Source organism: Perissodus microlepis, chromosome 10 (genome assembly GCF_051167445.1).
Source record: "Perissodus microlepis isolate ML-2025 ecotype Zambia chromosome 10, ASM5116744v1, whole genome shotgun sequence".
NCBI lineage: Eukaryota > Metazoa > Chordata > Actinopteri > Cichliformes > Cichlidae > Perissodus > Perissodus microlepis.
In genome coordinates, this window is record NC_140470.1 from 9,325,229 (window position 1) to 9,337,778 (window position 12,550).

A 12,550-nucleotide genomic window follows, 5' to 3' on the forward strand; every position below is an offset into this window, starting at 1 on the left:
CAATTTTATTGTGCTATGTTTGTGTTACTAATGCAAAACTTCAATATGCTGATCAATACCAGCTTTAATGACTCGGGTTATAATTAGACAACAGCAGTCCATGTCACAGTCACTGTCTCTTTAATACTGCACTGTTTTAAAGCATTTCTTTATTTTCACAGGCTTTTAAAGAAAGTTACAGCGAAAACAAAATGCTACTTATAGTTTAAAAAGTTATGTAGAAGTAAATCATTATGTTAATCCAAACACAGATGAATAGTTCCAATTATTTCCACAATAGTTTTTCAACTGAAACAGAAAAGAACACAGGTGCTCAGTCTAGTGTGGGTCTATGTCGTCGGTTAGGGATTAGGAAAAGAACAAGAGGAATCAATGCTTCCCTAGTCAGTGTGGGTGAGAGCTGATCGAAATATACATACACGACAGCAAATGGAGTTATTTAAAATGCAACTGCATGCTGCAATGTTCCATACAGGAGTAAGGTAAATGAGTATTAAGCTAGACAGCAAAACACAAATATACAGAAATTCAATGAAAAATCCAATTCCTTCTGAATACATTAAAATTGAAAGTGCTAGTTATTGATGCACTAATTGCTCAAAAATCAATGTCTCCCTTTTTACATTTGTGAGGAGAACCTGTAGTCAATGTGGCATAAACAGTGATTGCGCTTTCTCCAGTTCATGTTTGCAGTATAAAAAGGCAGGAAGAAGCAAAAACGCAATCAGCAGATACATTTTTCTTATACCCAAAACTGACATTAACAGCATCCCATGGGATATAATTTTAAGGGGAATTATAAATCACACTGTAAATGTTTCATACTGCTGCCTACCATTCCATTAAACACATGCTTTCAACAAGATATGTGAACTTATGAGGTGTGCATGTATGTATTGCTTCAATTAAATTGGTATTTGGAGAATTCAGTAAAAATTACTTTAGCTTACTTGATATGTGCATCATCTTTTTTTTTTTCATTTCTATTTTAAAATTCACTGTTAAATTTCAAAGTTTTCAAATGTATTTATACAATGTGGCATCTAAAAATGGCATACCGTAGCTGATTTTATAATGGTTTGGTTGTAACTGCTCCCCTGATATTATAGCCACTTCTGCAATGAATAGCCATGCTTTGATAGTGACATGATTGTTATGGTTGATGACACTCATGACTTAATGTTTTCCAGTTGGCCTCATGCCTGTCTTCCAGATGGCACCATGCCTGACAGTCTAGTGAATTAGTGTCCTTTTTTTCTTTGTTTACATTTACATTAAAATTCATGTTGTTCGTAAAATATGCGTTTTGCTATCACTCAGTGAGAATCTCTGCTGAATATCATTGACACCACGCCTTTGGGTTTTATCTCACATTCCTCAGCTTTCGCACAAATATTTTATCAAAAGCTTGACAGTGCCAGATTTCCTTTTCTCATCTCAAAGTGCTCTGAGGTGGTGGCGAAGGGAAACAGGAGATTTTTCCCTACTGGAGGATGTTAAACTTCTTGGACTACTGGATGTCTCACTGAAATTTACTACCTGAGCAGCAAAATTGATAAATTAGAAGTGCTGAACACAACTAGGAGTGACATTCCCTGCATCTCAGCTCTTTTTCTCCAAAAAACTTAGTTATCATCTGTCATCCCAGATGGTAGACCCACAAGACTACAAGCTGATTCAGGCAGATCGCGATACATAATTCAGCAGAAAATCAAAGGGAGGAACAAGAGGTTAGTTCTTTCAGAGTGATAAAATGTTTTTGTCATAGTTGAGTCCTGTTGAACTGCTCAAAAAAATCAAATACTTTTCTTAGTCATTTCCAAAATTAAGATTTTAGCTTCCTTAATGAATGAAATCAGCAATAAAAATGCCAGCTCTGGAAGAAAAATACTGAACTGGATCAGACATTGCAAGACTGCAATACTGAGAAAGTGCTAGGCTGAGAAAATGAAATCTTTTTGGTTATTAAAATTCACCCTGTCAGCAACCAAGTATTGTGGCAGCACTGCTGTAATAAACTAAAAAAGAATCACTGAATATAAACTTTTTTTCATTTGTCGTCTGAACAACCAATTATAACTCTAAATTATGTTTTGCTAGCTGCTCCATGGGACAACTTTGACATTGCTTGCTTGGGTAACTCCAACTGTAGTACAACTTGTGTAAGTCCAGGAGGCAGAACTGTAGAGACTGTGTATGGCCTAGGTGACTCCAATTCCCTTGAGCACTGTTTGTTGGAAAATACACCGTGTTCAAATAAACAATCCAATTAGCATACTGAGCCAGAGACCTTATGAAGGTGATCCAGAGCAACACATATTCTTAGGAAAAAAAACAAAATCCTTCCAAATACAATCAAGGCATCCACTGTTTGACTGAGGAGGGAACTTTAAGTCTACCAGTGAAGCAGCACTCACCACAAAACCTCATGCTGTGATCACGCAATGGTCCAGATGGTTGCTATGTTGAAAAAACTGAAAAATGAATGCTGAAGGCAGCCTGTACCACAGTATGGAGGTGGACTTTCAAAGAGAGCCTCAAACTGCCCGATGGGTCTAGTGTCTGTTGTTTGTTTTGTATAGATGTTTAACTTTGCAACAGAAAACGCAGTCGAGGCAAAACTGCTTAGCAGTAGAGTTTAAGAGCCCAAGGTTTATCTGGATTGACCTGCCACACAGCAAGAACTCTGCCTGGCCAAACCTTAGCTTATTAAGACCATCAGGAGTGCCAACTGTAAGTACAAGTCCAGACAACTGAGTCGATGTTTTATGACTTATGTTCAGTTTGGCCATCATTACACAGACTCACAATTTGCTGGAGAAGCTCACCCAAGCATACTTTTTCACCTGTCAACGATCTCTATAGATAAGAGTGTCTCTAAGAGGGGAAGAAAAGTGGTTCTCACTCATGCCCACTTTCACACCTGGGAGGTTGTTGTCACTTATGTTCAAGTTTTACTGAAATGTAGTGTAGAGGTGTGGAGGTTGCTATTTGACTACACAACTCTTTGACCTGAAGGCAAAAAAACAAACCTTGAAAAAAGTGTCTGGTAAAGTACTGTGGTACTTTTTGCTGCATTATTTTTATAAAGAAAAAGAAACAAATAGAACCATTAAATGTGAAATTGTGTTATGTGTTCAATTTAGTTTGTCTTTTCTACAACCATAGACCTTTGTAATAATTAAAAGAAATGACCATTGCTTATTTGCCAGAAAAAACATGCAAAAGGTGCTGTGGGAAAATATGCTGTTTTGATTTGAATTTCAGTAATATATTCAGAACAATACTGTTGTCTCCTAACAATATATCTTCCATCATTATCCTTCTGATGTCTGCGTATCATAGATTGAAGAAGTAATAATCATTGATACGCTTCACCATGTTCTAAAATAAATGAATAGATAAAAATGCAGGACTCCTCCACTTCACCGCTGCAATTTTTTGTTCTTCATTGAGGAGAAGGTGAAAAACTTCACAGGCAGCTAAAACATCAGTCAAACTACGAGGTCTGATTGAGCCTCACACTGAGCCCTCACACAGTGCACAACCCAGTTGACCCATCTGTTCAAGAGAACTTTTCAACTTCTGCGTGTCTACAATCAAAGTGCCAGCCTAGGTTGTGTCAGGTTGTGCTGCGGTTCCCAAGGAAACAAGTCCCTGCCTCGCTAAGGCTGTGGTTGCTGAACCCAGTCATAACAATGACCTCTGAAAAATTGGTACCATCCAAGCCTATATGACAGATCCAGTCCTGAATCAACTGGAGAGAAGTGCAGAGATATCTTTACCGCTGTTTACTGCTATAAAAAAATGGTGCTACAATTTTCATTCTGAGGACACACTCTATATATATATATATATATATATATATATATACAAACACAGAGAAAGAGAGACAAATGAGAGACAGAGATAGAATTAGCACTACTTTATTTACTGTAAGTAACTCTGATAAATATAGGGAAGGAAATACAAGTAGGAGGGTGAAGTTTGATTAAACAGAAATAATTGGTAAGATAAATGCTAATAAAAAAGTTAATGCAGTACTTCAGCTAACAATAACATTGTATAAAATATGGAGTGATTATGTTGTTTTTCATTTTTGTAATTGAAAAATAAATAACACATCTTTTACGTGCCAGTATGTAACAATTTATTGCAAAGCAAAAGTAATTTGCATTGTTTGTGAAAGATTGTGAAGTAGATCAAAATCTACTTTTAGAACAATGTTTGGCTTAAAATGAAATTATTTAAAAAAATTATAAAGGGGTTTGTGCCTGATTATGTAAGTGTTGGTATTAAAAAAAAGGTAGTTATAAAAATGAAGAACAATATAATTGTGCTGCGGAGCATGTGCGCCTGCTCTGGTTGCCATGGAGACAGACTATCTTCTGACTGAGTCAACTCAGAGACTGACTGGGTGACATTTGCTCTTTAAGTTGGCCGCTCCACAGGTCCAGCAGAAATGACTCACATGCAGAATTAACTGAGGCATAATAGTAAATTACTCATAAGAAAAAAGGTTAGAGTTGTGCCGGGAAGAAAAAAAATCATCAGAGGAATTAAATAGGCTATTTTGTAGTAGTTGCTTGTTTTGCAGCAACTGATAAAAGCAGGACCTGAATTTTCACCTGTTACATGCTGAGACTCAGGTTCATGAATTTGTGCTGTACAACGCTGTTCTGTGCTCCTTCCTGCTTTGCCAGAGTGTGGAAAGATAACAGATGATTTAATGATTTTCTCAACTGATGTGATTTGATGTATTGGCTGACTCTGCGCCTTTAGCTAGTATAACAGGTAAAATCCATTACCCTCCCACCGACATGATTTATGATAGGTAGTATCACAGCTATGGGTCTCTCCTTACACTGCTGATCTACCAATGGAATTTACTGCCAAATGTAAGGCTGCACTCTTATACTGACTGCAAACTGTGGGTTTCGGTAATGAGAAAGCAACAGCCTTTGGTTGGAAACACTTTCTAAAGGCGTGAGCACTGGAATTATCCATATGCATGCTGAGACACAGAACACTCATGTGTCACTCCTGTCACAAAGAAGTAAAATTAAAAATTAAAAAAAAAGAAATACACTGAGATCAAAAAGGCCACATTCCAATATTAAAAGGTTCTTTATATAAAGATATAAAGAAACTGGCAGGTCGTATAATTTGGATTCCTCACTGCTCTGTGTAACATGATTAAAACAGAGTTTAATTTCCTTATAGGGGTTATTGTACTGCTTTTGTGCAGTAAAGGTTCACTCCCTCAAGCTCAAATACCTGCTGGAGAAGTCAGAAAAAAATCCTTTTGTGCCCTTTCCACAATTTGATCCGTTTACCACACACTTACCCTTCCTTCAGCAACCCCATTACATGGCACATTGCATGTTATTGTACAATATTCAGAGGAAAGTTCCCTACTGGTAATAATTCAAAAATAAAATAGGCAGAGGAAATTAGCCTTACAGTCTATTCTTATGTGGGATAGATAGATAGATAGATAGATAGATAGATAGATAGATAGATAGATAGATAGATAGATAGATAGATTGAAGTTTCATTCACTGAATGATTTAGATAATAACATTTAACAGGTTCATGTCTTACAGACAGTTTCTCAGATCTGGGCTACAAGTAGGTTATAGGCCTGTTTGATCTGCTCTGTTATGACGGCCTTGTAGCCTAAAGTATGTGTGGGAACTTAGACCGACATCATTACGTAGAGCAGACTATTAAAATGTGCCTGGTGGTCGGTGGAGTGGCGAGAAACAACACCCCAGACTCTCACTGGAGAGCACAGGAGATTACCCGTGCCGACGATCTGATCAAAGATTTCACCCCCCAATTATAAGCACGAATCTCTCCATAGAAAAACTGTATAACAGTTATGAACACGACAGGCTGCAGGAGAAGTCCGAATTGTTTGCAAGAAATTGTTCAGAGTAAACAACGCCAAATCAAGATGCACGAATAAAGGCAATTAGTATGATGTTTGCAGCTAGTATGGGATAAATGGCGAAAGAAGGATGATACAAATGGTTCACATTTTCTGCTTCACAGAATCATAATGGTGCAATAAAATGCAATTAGCCGATCGCCGGTACAGATCAGCTTGAAGCGCACGCACTCATATTGTCGCTGAAGTGCAATGATATGCAGAGTTAATGACTTAATACCAACCCCGACGCAGGCTGGAACTCGTGTCTACTCGGATGGGTTTTAATTAAAATGCATCGTCTAATTTATCATGCAGCGGATCCTTATTGCGGGTGGCACATCTAGCCTTTGTACCGCCTATCAACCTGTAACACCGAACAGCCAGCTGTTTTGTGCTCTGTGTGTGTCTATTATAAAGTGCAACTTGTTGTATAAACGATCTGTTTGAGCCACGGCCTGTGTTAAGCGACAACACTTCAGACAAGTCCGAAATGTATTCCTATAAACTTCATTGGCATTGCATCATGAATCACGCACAGTGACCACCGGTCAAATCAACTTTCTTGATTATTTCTGCAGTAATTTCAGTACCTGAGCCAGAGACTTTTTACTTGAGCGCTTGTCGCGTAGCCAATTCTTCCCGCGGCTGATATGTCCAGCGGTGCTCCCAGAGGCAGGTGTCTAACCCTCAAACCTCCGTCACAGTGCTGAGATCAAAAATCACTTCAGCAGCCACAAAATCCATAGACAGTACTCAGAACTTTCCGCATGAAAATTCAGAATCCTTCGTTCACCGCCGTCCGACAGTGTGAAGAACAGAGACAGTTTTCAGTCCGTGGGAATATGCGGCTGTAACTTATGAGCAATTATATTGTATAGACTGTTTTATGATAGAGATGGGAAACCAAGAATCTCATTCCATAAAGATGCCCTACTGTGTGCCATTTTCAATCCTCAGTAACTGATCCTTGGAAAGATTTGCACTCGCTGTCGCATCCCTTTGGTCCAAGTTTCTCCAGCCCTGATCTAAGTAGCTTAGAGCGCACTCTAAGGACGCACTGGATGTCTAAAACACAGCAAAAGAAATGTCATTTTCGCAACGTGCAAAAAGAAACCGCTAACCGGTCCTAAACAAGAAGCCCATCTGAAGCATTTCCAGACAGCAAGTGGTGAGATACAGTGGGTACGTTAGTTGCTCTCCTAGCTCCCTCTCTCTTTTCTCTCTCTACTCATCAGAGCGTGGGAGGAGGTGGGGCTCCCATCCACCGCAGCACACAGCAACTTCATACTCTACATTATGCCAAGGCTGCCTACCAGGAAATTATGTGATGCCTACAGTTTAAGAGGATCTTATTAAACTAGGTCAGCTCAAACAGGGGGATGCACCTTATTAAATACGCTTATCAAGAAATCACTCCGCTTGCCTTGCACTATTTTAATTCGTGTCAGTCTTTCCTTTCCCCTCAAAACTGCTCACTAATCGCACAACGTGTCCAAAATTGATGTAACAGGTAGCCAGTGCCGGCGGTTTACTTGTTGATATGCATTACATGTAGCAAAATGAGCGGCCTAAAATGGAAGCTGTTTGGCCACTATTTATTCATTTGGCGCCACCCTCAGGCGGTTATGATAGGGAAGAAGAGAAGCAGCACAGTCTATATCTGCTGAGGAAACTGTTAATAATGCTTGATGTAGGAGTAATATGCGCTACACTGTCTTGTTCTTGGAGACAATGACTATCAACTGCACGTGAAACAAACTGTGCTGTTGGTGTACAATGGAATAAACTAGTAATGTGTGGCATCATCTGTTAAAACTGCAGCAGTGTAATTAAAAAAACAATGCTTTTGCTCAGGGCTATAAATCAGCATGGCTCAGCAGGGAGAGAAATTCATCCCACGCCACAGTTACTCTCTTCCTTTCTTCCTGAACACTGATGCCAGTGATCATAACTGCTTAGGCATAAAGCAATGGACCAGGAGTAATGAGTCAAATGCAGGGTTTTGTCACAAAGGAAAGCCTTAAGCAATGTCCTCCGGAGAAAACTTGATTTCCTATCTTCCCAAGCCATTCAGAAGCAAGAGTTTATCAGAGTGTTTCCAGTCTGTGATCCTTTACTCCTCCCCCATCTCTCATTAGCTGCAAACACACAGCTGTTGGGTTACCTCTCCAGGGCTCCCATTAAGGGCTGCCACTCAGGCTTACAGTGTCCCTGAGCCAATCATATTAGAGCTCCCGCCCACGCATCGCCACCGCTATGCTGCTTTTCAACAGCCATACTAATAACATTTAAGTAATTTCACAGGTGGCCCAGAAGGCGCCTGAGAACACTGCGAGGTAGCCTACAAAATGAAAGGGTAAATGTTGGAGGATAAGAAATGAACATTTTATGCATACAAATGAAAATCAATTACGAAATAATTAGGAGATTATGAGTCAGTGTTACAACAAAGTGACCAACCCACTTGAGCAAAATCATTATATTTCATTATAGATGTGTTAAAGAATCATTTTTGTTATTTGGTTGTTTGCTGATCTTTTCCTGTCTAATTAAATAGACAATTGGAAATTGAAGGCAGTGTTTCAAGACAGTTAAAGTGAAACAACTGATTACATGTATGGTGACCTTGTTAAAGCTTCACTCAAAACGAATTTATAAGGATATCTGGCATTCATATTCATGCTTTTATTTAACCAGAGAGCTGAGACAGACCAAGGCCATGATTTAACATTTCTATTGTCTATTTCAGGTATAACTGGTTCAGTGTAGCCTAAAACACTGCATTTGATGTCTTTATTAGCCAGTTTAAAGAGCGCAGGCAGGTTTGATTCCCATTCTCTTTTTCCTGGTGGCCATATTATGATGTGAGGAAAAAACGAGGACAAGGGAAGGGTAATAGGTGCATCAGAAGAAAGGCAGATTATGCCCTCAAATTTCCCAAAAGGGCCTGCCCACCATGCACAATCTAGCCAGCACATTGTCTGTGGCCAGCACCCTGAATACTACAGTCTCATACTTGGCTTTATCTGATTTATTTCAAAGCTGACCTAGTCCAGCCAGCCCATTCAACAAACATCAATTAAGAACTTGGCAAGTACTCCAGAAAATATGTTTTCAGGACCCATTTCCAATTACGTCAACTGATGCTGAAAAACTTGGAAGCTTTTGTAAGCTTGACTACTCTAAGGCAGACGGAATGTTAGAATTCTAAGCTTGTGGTTTGTTTGCTCTCACAAGCACACAGCAACACAGCATGTGAATGTGATCTGTATACATTTACATCTATTCTCTTATCATAAACCACACCTGGAGCACCGTCCCTCCTCCCACAAACACATACTTTCAGAGGAGGCATACACAGAGAAACGACAAATACAGAATCAACAACATGCAGAAGCAAGGTGACACACACGCAACACAAATGGACATCAAAAGCAGAAAAAATTAGGTGAAAATGCTGTCAGTATATACTTTGAAGTGCAAATCCATACTGAATGATAATGGGCAAAAAAAAAACAATGTTCTCTATAGATACAAATGTTCAAAGTTGGGGAAACTCTTGTCACATCCCAGTCAGTTTTTTCTTTTGACAGATGATTGAGCAGACACACTGTGCCATCACAGGGTGTGGCCAGACATACTACAAGATTTAAGCCCATAGGCATCAGTGCAGCAGTAGTTCTCTGCCATATGTGATCTGGAGCGACTTTACTCTCTAAATGTCACTGCAATAAAAATAAAGTGAGATTTGTCAGCTGTGGGGAAGAGCATCCTTTATCTTTCTTATATTTCTTTTCTTTTCCTTTTCCTTCTTGTGCTGAGTCAGTTGAAGAATATGATGCATTCAAATATTTAGAAAATCTACTTGTGGAGCCAAAGCATATGGGTCAACTGACAGATAGAGGGAGCACTGATGCGAAGAGAAAAATTCACTGTTCTTTAGCCATTCAGCCCAGAGAGACAGACAAGCAACAAACTTATAAGGCAAGATTTGACCAAAAAAAATGTAAATCTGATTTGTTTAAACATGTATACAGACAAGTTTCTGATTTTCGTTGAATAGATTCATAATTTTATAGAAATAAGAGAAATGTTAAAACAATTTTGTAGTAATGCTAGAGGGATGTCTTAAGAATATTTACCCTCAAGTAATAGATACTTGGTTTCAACAATAAAATGGTGAAAAAGCTAAAAGTAATGAATAAATAGCAAAATTGATCAATTGAAGCAGGTGTCTAATAAAATGAATATATAAGAAAAAATGGTAAATGATTATGCTGATGGATGAAAAAAAAAGGTTGACACAATAATTAGTCATGGAGAAATGGTTAAAATGTTAAATTGCAATAAATATGTCACTGAATACCAAAACGAATAAATAAATCAAAAAGAATTTACATGAACATATTTTCATTTGTTGAAGGTGAACTTTAAAAAATGTAAATATTTTTGACTGAGATCATAAATAATTAAACACATTTTTTACTTCTGTGCACATCAGTTGTTGGAATTAAAGAAACCGTCCATCACGTCCATCAATTTGCTGTAACAGTAACAGGTTGATCATAGCAGCAACTTTATTAACCTTCCAAGTATAGAAATGTTGGAGTTTATGTTGTTGTTGTTTCTTAATATATTGCTAATCCATTATATTTCTTTATTCTTCAGTTCCATAATCTGATGCAAATTATATGAAGATCCCTAGTGATGTAATTCTGCATGGTCTAATCCATTTTTTTTTTTCAGTTTAGCCGAGAAAACAGTTTTAGAATATCAGAAAATATCACATATTTGATTTTGACATTACTGATTCATTACACAACTTTAAATCCCTCCTTTGTGATGAGTGAAAAGTGAGGATTATCTATAATATAATGTTCCTATATCATTGCAGACATATTAATACCTCTGCAAACACACAATGCAAGCCGCAGTTTGTGGTAAAACTCTAAATTTGATGTTTTTCATGTCAATAGGAAAGACAGCTCAAAAAATGAAATAAATAAAAGAAACAATATTAGTCACGTCAGGTGGAAATGATCTAACAAGTAAAATGTGGTAATGGACAGCTGATTTCCTAATGGCAGACAGGCATCAGAAGAGACTTAAAAGATGTGTGTTTATAAAGCTGTCAGCACCACATGAACAACTCACCGTCACTCCTGTCAAGATTTACCTTGGTGTCTGAGTGTGTGGTAGGCGTTGGGTGTGGGAGAGAGAGTGTTTGTGTGTATGTGTGCACTTAAGATCTGCAGTTAAAAAGACTGAACAATTTAGCAGTAATATTTCCACCAGCAGCTCCTGATTCTGCTCTGTTGTCGTTACATATAATGTATAATTCCTTTTTTCCCCCACACAGTGACATACATGAAACCAGCGAGGAGCTTAGCATTAACACGGGCGCTATATATTCTTGAGGGGAGATACAGAGATTGTCAGCTCAGTGACAAAGCCAAAGCATCAGTAAAAAGTCAAGACTGGCTGCAGTCATTGGTTAAGGCTTTGCTTATTCTTCTGAATGTTTTCCTTTTGTACGAAGTCTGACCCTCACCTCACCTTTGTAGAATACCACAGACAGTATATGTTGGTAGAAAAATAACGTGCAGACTATGCTGCTAGGTTTTATTCAGTGAGGAGACTCTACAGTTAGAGAAGACACTTGGACTTATGTTTAGACCCATGTGGTTTGGTTAATTAACAGAAAGAGCTCTCTTGCAAGCAGAGTATTGAGAGGCAGGAAGATCCACATAACCCGTCCCTTGTGTAAATGAAATGTATGAAAACAAGGTGCTATGGAAATAGCACTTTCATTTTCACCAGACTGGACTCAAAACAACCAACGAATGGGGAGATGTTTTAAAATTAATTAACACTTTAGTGAATATGATGAGTATATAGCACTGTGGGAGTGAGTAATCCTGTTACTGTCATGAAAGCATGTCTTCATGTCTTATCCTAAGGCTTTCTTATCATATTGAGTAGGCTACATTTATTCCAGGTGCTATATGGATGTCACTGTTCCTCTTATTGGAGCATGCTGGTTTGCTTTGTGTTTAGGAATTCCAAGAGCTAGAGCAGTTTGCATTTCTTCTTCGTGTTCATTGTTTTTGTTTGCCACTGGGTTTGGATTATATTCACATGATTAAAAAAGCAGCAAAAATAACACTTCTGATAGAGAAACAGTAGGGTTTAAACATCCCTCCAGTCATTTGTCACACGGCACAGTTCCTAACCCTAAACCATCTACAGAAACTGGGAAAGAGATAGTGAGATTAAATTAAGCTACTTAGCATTTTGAATTTGATTTTTATTTTTTTAATAAAGATTCAAATTATGCAGAAAATCGTAAATAAAGACTGTCAATTTGAATTGGTGAGCAAATGGTATCATTCATTTACTTACGTTTTACAATCTAAATCAGAGACCAACAAGTTGGACTTAGGATAAAGTTATTTTGCCTTCAAACCTGTATTTTTGTGTGTATGTGTCTGTATGTGTCATCCTAACACAGTAAGAGATGACTGATTAACAGAAGAAGAAGAGTCGATATTATGGCATAAAACAGCAAAGATATCTTGCTTTAAAAATCTAGTTAGTCAAAGAGGTCTAAAATGG

General features: G+C 38.0%; 1 protein-coding gene across 1 annotated transcript in view; it reads right to left on the minus strand.

The window, feature by feature from the left end:
- Positions 1 to 7,263, minus strand: part of pcdh1a (protocadherin 1a) — a 100,517-nt gene extending 93,254 nt beyond the window's left edge. The window contains exon 1 of the mRNA XM_084941809.1: positions 6,526 to 7,263. The gene's annotated coding sequence lies outside the window, so the exon portion shown is untranslated. The remainder of the gene's footprint in view (positions 1 to 6,525) is intronic.
- Positions 7,264 to 12,550: the final 5,287 nt, after the last annotated feature.